Here is a 6317-nt window from a genome sequence, read left to right as displayed (position 1 = left end):
TTGTCCTTAAAATTTGCCCCGTAGACACGAGAAAGGGATGTAACGGTGAAACACCGCGACTACAACCCACCCTTCTGCTTAGAAAACGTTTTTTCAGGTTGGGTGGAGGGAGTTTTTTACCTCTTTTGCGGTTTTGGGCCTTCTTTTACATTTAATTGTTCACTACAGCAATTTTTAACTTATTTTCGTCAAACAAGACCCTCTAGCGCCTAAACGGTTAGAGATAGAGCCAAACGGACGAAATTTTCGCCCACAGGGCTCTATTTTTGCAAGTTACCCCTAAGCAGAACTTCTAATATTTTCTAAAATTAATATGTTTATTTTTGGGCCACTTTCGTGATAGAAACTCCCTCTAGCGCCTAAACGGTGAGAGATAGAGCAAAACGGACAAAATTTTCGCCCGTAGGACTCTACTGTGACGAGTTACCCCGTAAGAGCTCATAAAAAAAATATTTTTTCTGACTTTTTTGACCTACCTTATTTTCTTTGATACCCCCTTTTAGCCCTTTTGGGGTGGTTGATAGGATTTGCCGTAGGCGTTTCGTTCTCTAGGAGTGGACCTTAAGATACCCTGAAAATTTCAAGTCTCTAGCACATCTCCTTCTAGTGGAACAGACAGACAGACAGACTATCTGTTTTTCTGCGCTTTCTGCATCGCTGTCTCCTTTTTATTGTGAGTTTGCCAATATTTACAGTAGGAAAAAAGTGAACACTGCCGCGTGTTCCTTGAAGATCAAGGTACAAATTGCAAATTTTTATTATTTTTCTACAGTTAATATTAGCAAACCCACAATGAAAAGAAGACAGCGCTGCAGAGAGCGCCGAAAAACAGATAGGCTAGTCTTTCGGGGCAGCAAAAAAGATAGGCTAGTCTTTCGGAGCAGCGAAACAGATAGGCTAGTCTTTCGGGGCAGCGAAACAGATAGGATATTGTTGCACGGACGCGTCGATTCATGGTGCAAATTCAACAAAGCCGTTGCCCAAAAGAAAAAATTCAAGCATAAAACTTCTCTCCCCGTTGCTGTTATGGATACCATCAAGCCAACATATGAAAACTTAACTAAATCGGAGCTTCTGAAGAAGTGTGTTGATGGCATGACCCAAAATCCCAATGAGAGTTTCAATGCACTAGTTTGGAAAACGATTCCTAAAACTCTCTTTTGTCAGCGTACCAAGCTTGAACTTGGGACTTATGAAGCTGTTCTGACATTCAATGATGGTCAAAAAAGTAAAATTGAAGTCCTGAACCGGATCAGTGGAGTGGCAGGAAGACACCAAATTAATTGGGCCAACACTGTGGACAAGGCCAGAATTGACAAGGCTGATCACCGAGCTGAGAATGAGACCAAGGAAGCTCGCGAGCCAGAAGGCTCGCTGGGAAGGTGAAAGCAGAAAAGCTAGATGCGCAAGAGGGAGGTCCAAGTTATGCTGCAGGAGCATTCTAGTTATTTATTTGCGTTATATTTAAGTTAAGGGTAATAAACTGTCCCTCAAACTTTAAACCTGTTATTCTCAGTAACTCTTTTTTGGATCTTGCGCGCACTCTCACTTGAGACACGTTACTATTAGAGCTTTGCCTGTAGTATGAAATGAATCACTATACTGTTAGCTAGAAGTTATAGTCGAGTTTTTGTCCAAAATAAATTTACATACATAGTTACAATTAGTTAAGTGTCAGAAAACGGCATAAAATTAGTCATGAATTTTGTTTTGGAAGTTAAAAATCAGGAAAGCATTTCTTTTGAAAACTGGAGTGTCAATTTCTTCATTTTAGCAATCTACAAGTGTGCTATTTTTTTTAGATTTTTAAAATCAATAATCAATCAATAATCGCGAAAGATTTTTTACCCAAATGTCGACAAATACTTTATAAATTGTCTCAAGGAGAAAAATGTTCATAGAACTGAATCTCCAGTGGCCTTCGTGGTGAAAAAGTGAGGGGAATCCAAGGGCCAGGTCCATTTAGGGGTCAGATCAACTGTTCAGTCAGTATAAGGGGGTGCAAAAGTATGAAATAATGGCAAATCTCGCTTGACCCCCCCCCTTTTACGAATCAGGAAATTATCAATTTTATCCTGCTCGAAATTACATGTATTTGAATAAGTACTCTAGTATTGTCATCAGTGAAACATAACCTAACAAAGGGGAAACATAACCTAACCTGGTTAGATACTCGAGTCCAATGAACTAATTATTCGCACTTGGAGAGCTCATATGGACATTTCTCCTCTATTGTCAAAATCATCTTTGTTACAGTATTTGTCTGAATACATATCTTAATGCGAAACAAAGTCTAAGGCATTGTCTGAATTAGTTCATGATGTGTTATGTAATTTTTCTGGAGAAGACGGGATTTCGAACCCATTGAGGAGACTATATATTAGAACTATTTAAGATCGTGATTATTCAACACAAGAAGTGTGCCATCGTTTGGGACGAAAACCGCCTAAATTCATCTAGACACCATAAAATGGTAAATATAAGTGCGCATAACATTAAATAAAATCCTCAGGGTCATTCAGAACGAACGTCTGTCATTCGCCGCTACGAAACTGCCAAGTTCAGCCTGAGCAAGCTCTCATAGCGCCTGGTAGGTTGGCCACATCTCGCTGTCATGCATGCTTGTACTGCGGGGTGGCCTACCCCGACCCCGAGTCTCGCAGGGGCAAAGCTCAGAAATGCATCAAAGTCAAAAAACGGACGAAATTTCTAAATGATCCCTTATCAGAAGCAGAAGGAATGACTTACCTTTACGACTGACATGGTCTGATGAGTTGTTGGTCAGATCTATGTCGCTGTTCCCATCTTCATCCTCATCCTTGGACTGCCACTAGGTTGTTGTTGCACAGGAGGAGGTGGAGGAGGTGAAGTAGGTTTTGGTAGTGCAGCAACCGTCTGCTCCTCTCTATTAAACAATGTAATAAAAATAATCTGTGACTTTAGCTGGACGAAAATTTAAAGAAATCAAATTTTAAGTTGTAACAAAAGCTTGGAAAATATGTAAAAGTACGAGCAGCTATGCAAATAAAAATTAGGCCCATTACTCAGGAAATATAAAAGAAATTACTACTCAATTTCTTGATGGCAAATTTACAGCCTAAATAAAATACTTGCATGCGTAAGAAGGCACCCAAAGTTTCGCACAAAATAATAACACATTTGATTTTAGAGCAACCGGTCAATGCAAACTATTACAATATACAAAACTTTAGAATGAAGTGAAGCAGGGAATAAATTATCTGGATAAAGAAGAAAGAAAAATTAGGGCTGGGAAAGTCCTCGAGTCCAACGTTTCATTACTAGCAAGGTCATCATCAATATCATTGTCATCCTCATCAAAAATGTGACGACAGCCAGGTTTCTGCACATTGCTATGACTGGCAGACGCCTTGGCTTTCTTACGAATGCCTGGTGTCTGTTCTTCTCTTCGGGATCTTTTCTGAAATTGGAGATATACTTCCATCTCATCCTCAGAATCAGCAGCTACCCCCTCCGAAGAACTGCTTTCTTCATATATATTAACGGAACACTTTAGACAAAGCTGAGAAAGCCAGCATACAACAAAGTAAAAGAATGATTGATGCTTTTGACTTCAGACCTGCGCATGCACATAAACTACCTTACTTACACTTTAATGCCAAAACTCGTGCACGGGAGGCTTTATAGTTCTTCATGGCTGGGACTTTCTTTTTCACAAATTCATTCAATTGTTTTTTTTGATAGTTTGTCTTCATTAGGCCACCTACAAGTACAGCCTTTCACGCCGTTCATAATCCATATGAGAGGGGCAATTTCCATGAAAGGCGAAGGAGTGCCATCACCGTTCAGAAAGTTGACAATAGCAAAATCAGGAGACTCATTGTCCTTGGTTGAATTTGCACCCCTGAAACAAAAACACTTCATATAGTACACAGTAAAAGTTAAATTTTACAGGCAAAATAAAATTTGAAATCTTACAGCTAGCACAAGTGAAGCAACATTATGCAAACAAACTGATTCTTATGAGGCACAATAAAACCTTTGCCTGTCACTTCTTCTAAAGGCCATACAAAGTAGCCACTTGTGAGACTAGACACAAGCCACTGATGATGAATTCAGGAAAAAGTCATTGCATTTTGAGAAGTTCTGACCAACAATGAACCATTTGTCATCTTGGCAAATAAAATTTGCCACCCTGACAATAGCACCATTTTTAACTTTAACAATATTATCACCAGTTTCAAGAGACAGAGACACATTCCATTATAAGTAAGTCTTGTAAAATGTAAGCCACCCAATCCGCAAGTGGGGCCAAACCCGTGTTTTGCCTCTCTTGATTCTGATACAGAATTTTGTGTAGGTGCAGAGAGGACATATTCAAACAAGCCCTTTTCTGACAGCCTTTTCTAAATTTGCTGCAAAAGTTTGTACTTCTTTAGAGACTTCTTAATTCACCCTGAAAATTTTCGAAGGGAAAGGCAGAAAAATCTGTTAAAATGCTGTACTGCCGGCAGTCTTGTGGTAAGTGGAGTACACTGTGCACAACCATACTCATAAAATCTTCCAAGTACAAAGTTTTGGATTGTTCAACAGAACTACAAAGCAAAGCCTGAGCTTCATCAAGTAATAACTCAAGAAGGGAGCGGCAAGACATTCTTCTGCAAGAACAGTACAAAAGTAAAAAATGTTCGTAACGTTCTCTATCTAGAACCCCTTTGAAAAGAACCGGTGTCACGTACTCTAGAAATTGTCAGCACGGAGTGCCTTTCCTACTGTCAGACTCTGAAAAGTCAGTTAGCTTACGCTGAAAATCAGATGGCATGAGTTCTATTAGATTCTTAATTCTCATGTTAATCTCAGCCAACAAAGCAGGTGACAGAGAGGTTTTTTATTTTTTCACTCTTCCTATAAATAGTGACCTGTTTACCCTTTCTCATCAGAGTTTGTTGTGAAAATGAATATTCTCTATAGTGCCACACATGCACTGTTAAAAAAAACTGAAAATTCGGACTAACTTTTTCAGACTTTGCTGTCTGAATAGAGTTTTCATACAATTTTGTCATAATTTTCAGTGAACGTTTGAAATTTCATAGCTGTAGGCTGTAGGTGTGAATTAAGAGTTCAGTCAAGAAAATTTGAAAATTCAGAGTATTTATTCAGACGAAGGTCTGAGTCTGAAATTCAGACAAGAAAAGTAGGAATATTTAGTTTAGTCCCGGTAGCACACCTGTAGGATCAGGCAGGTAGCCGTCGGTAACCCCTCAGTCTTGTCGTCGTGGCCGTGTGGTCAAGGATGAGAGATTACCAATCCAAAGGTCCGAGGTTCGACTCCGGGTAGGTAGGTAAGGTACAATAACAAGTTCCTATCTAATTACTTCGAATACAATTGAACTGGAAGGAGAGGGCAAAGAGCGTAAAGAAAACTTCATTTTAAAGGAAGATCTAAACATCGTGAGAGCAAAGCTATTTGCCGTTGACCTTGGTCCACCTACAGAAACATTATAGAGAGATAAGATTCAAGTGATTGCGTCATCATTTAAGTTTCTGAATTATTCATGTGCATGTGATTTCTTAAGAAATATTGTCCAGAGCTGGAAGTAATTCTGTAATGCACTGTCCCTAAAGGACAAAATAATTGGCTGAGCGATTAGCGAAGCCCATTACTCCACTGACCGGAAAAGTTTCATTCTGTTTGTCTGTCTGTTTGTTAGTTTGTCTGTTTGTATGTCTGTCCGCACGATAACTCGAGAATGAATTGAGAGAGCGATCTGGGGATTTCAGGGTCGTATTGTATCATAAAAAGAAAGATCGAGTTCGAAGATGAGCACTGTAGCTCAAAAATTGACTTTTTTTAAAAAATCAATAAGCACAGGTAACAAAATATTTTTTATCTTTCAAATATTTTTTATGGTCTCCTAAAGAGTACCTCGTGAAAGTGGATCCCTTACGAAAATTTCGTCCGTTTTGCTCTATCTTGTACCGTTTGGGTGCTAGGAGGCATTTCTTGGCGAAAACAGGATGAAAAAGACCAAATGGTCTTTTAGATCGTAAAAAAGGCTTCATGTCCCAGAATTGGAAAGGGAGTAATTGGCTCAGCGATTAGCGAAGCCTATTACTCCAGTGATGACCAAAAAGTTTCGCGTCTGTCTGAGTGCGTGTCGGTGTGTGTGTGTGTTTGTCTGCGCGCACGATAACTCGAGAACAAATTGAGCTAGCGACCTGGGAATTTCAGGGTCGTTTTGTATCATAAAAAGACAGATCGAGTTCGAAGAAGAGCATTCTAGCTCAAAACTTGGATTTAAAAAAAATCAAAAACCACAGGTCCCTCAAATAATGTT

This window comes from Frankliniella occidentalis, unplaced genomic scaffold, assembly GCF_000697945.3.
Source record: "Frankliniella occidentalis isolate FOCC.00 unplaced genomic scaffold, Focc_3.1 Scaffold57, whole genome shotgun sequence".
In the NCBI taxonomy this organism is placed as follows: Eukaryota; Metazoa; Arthropoda; class Insecta; order Thysanoptera; family Thripidae; genus Frankliniella; species Frankliniella occidentalis.
The sequence above is the reverse complement of the archived record's forward strand: the minus strand, read 5'-3'. Positions refer to the sequence as shown.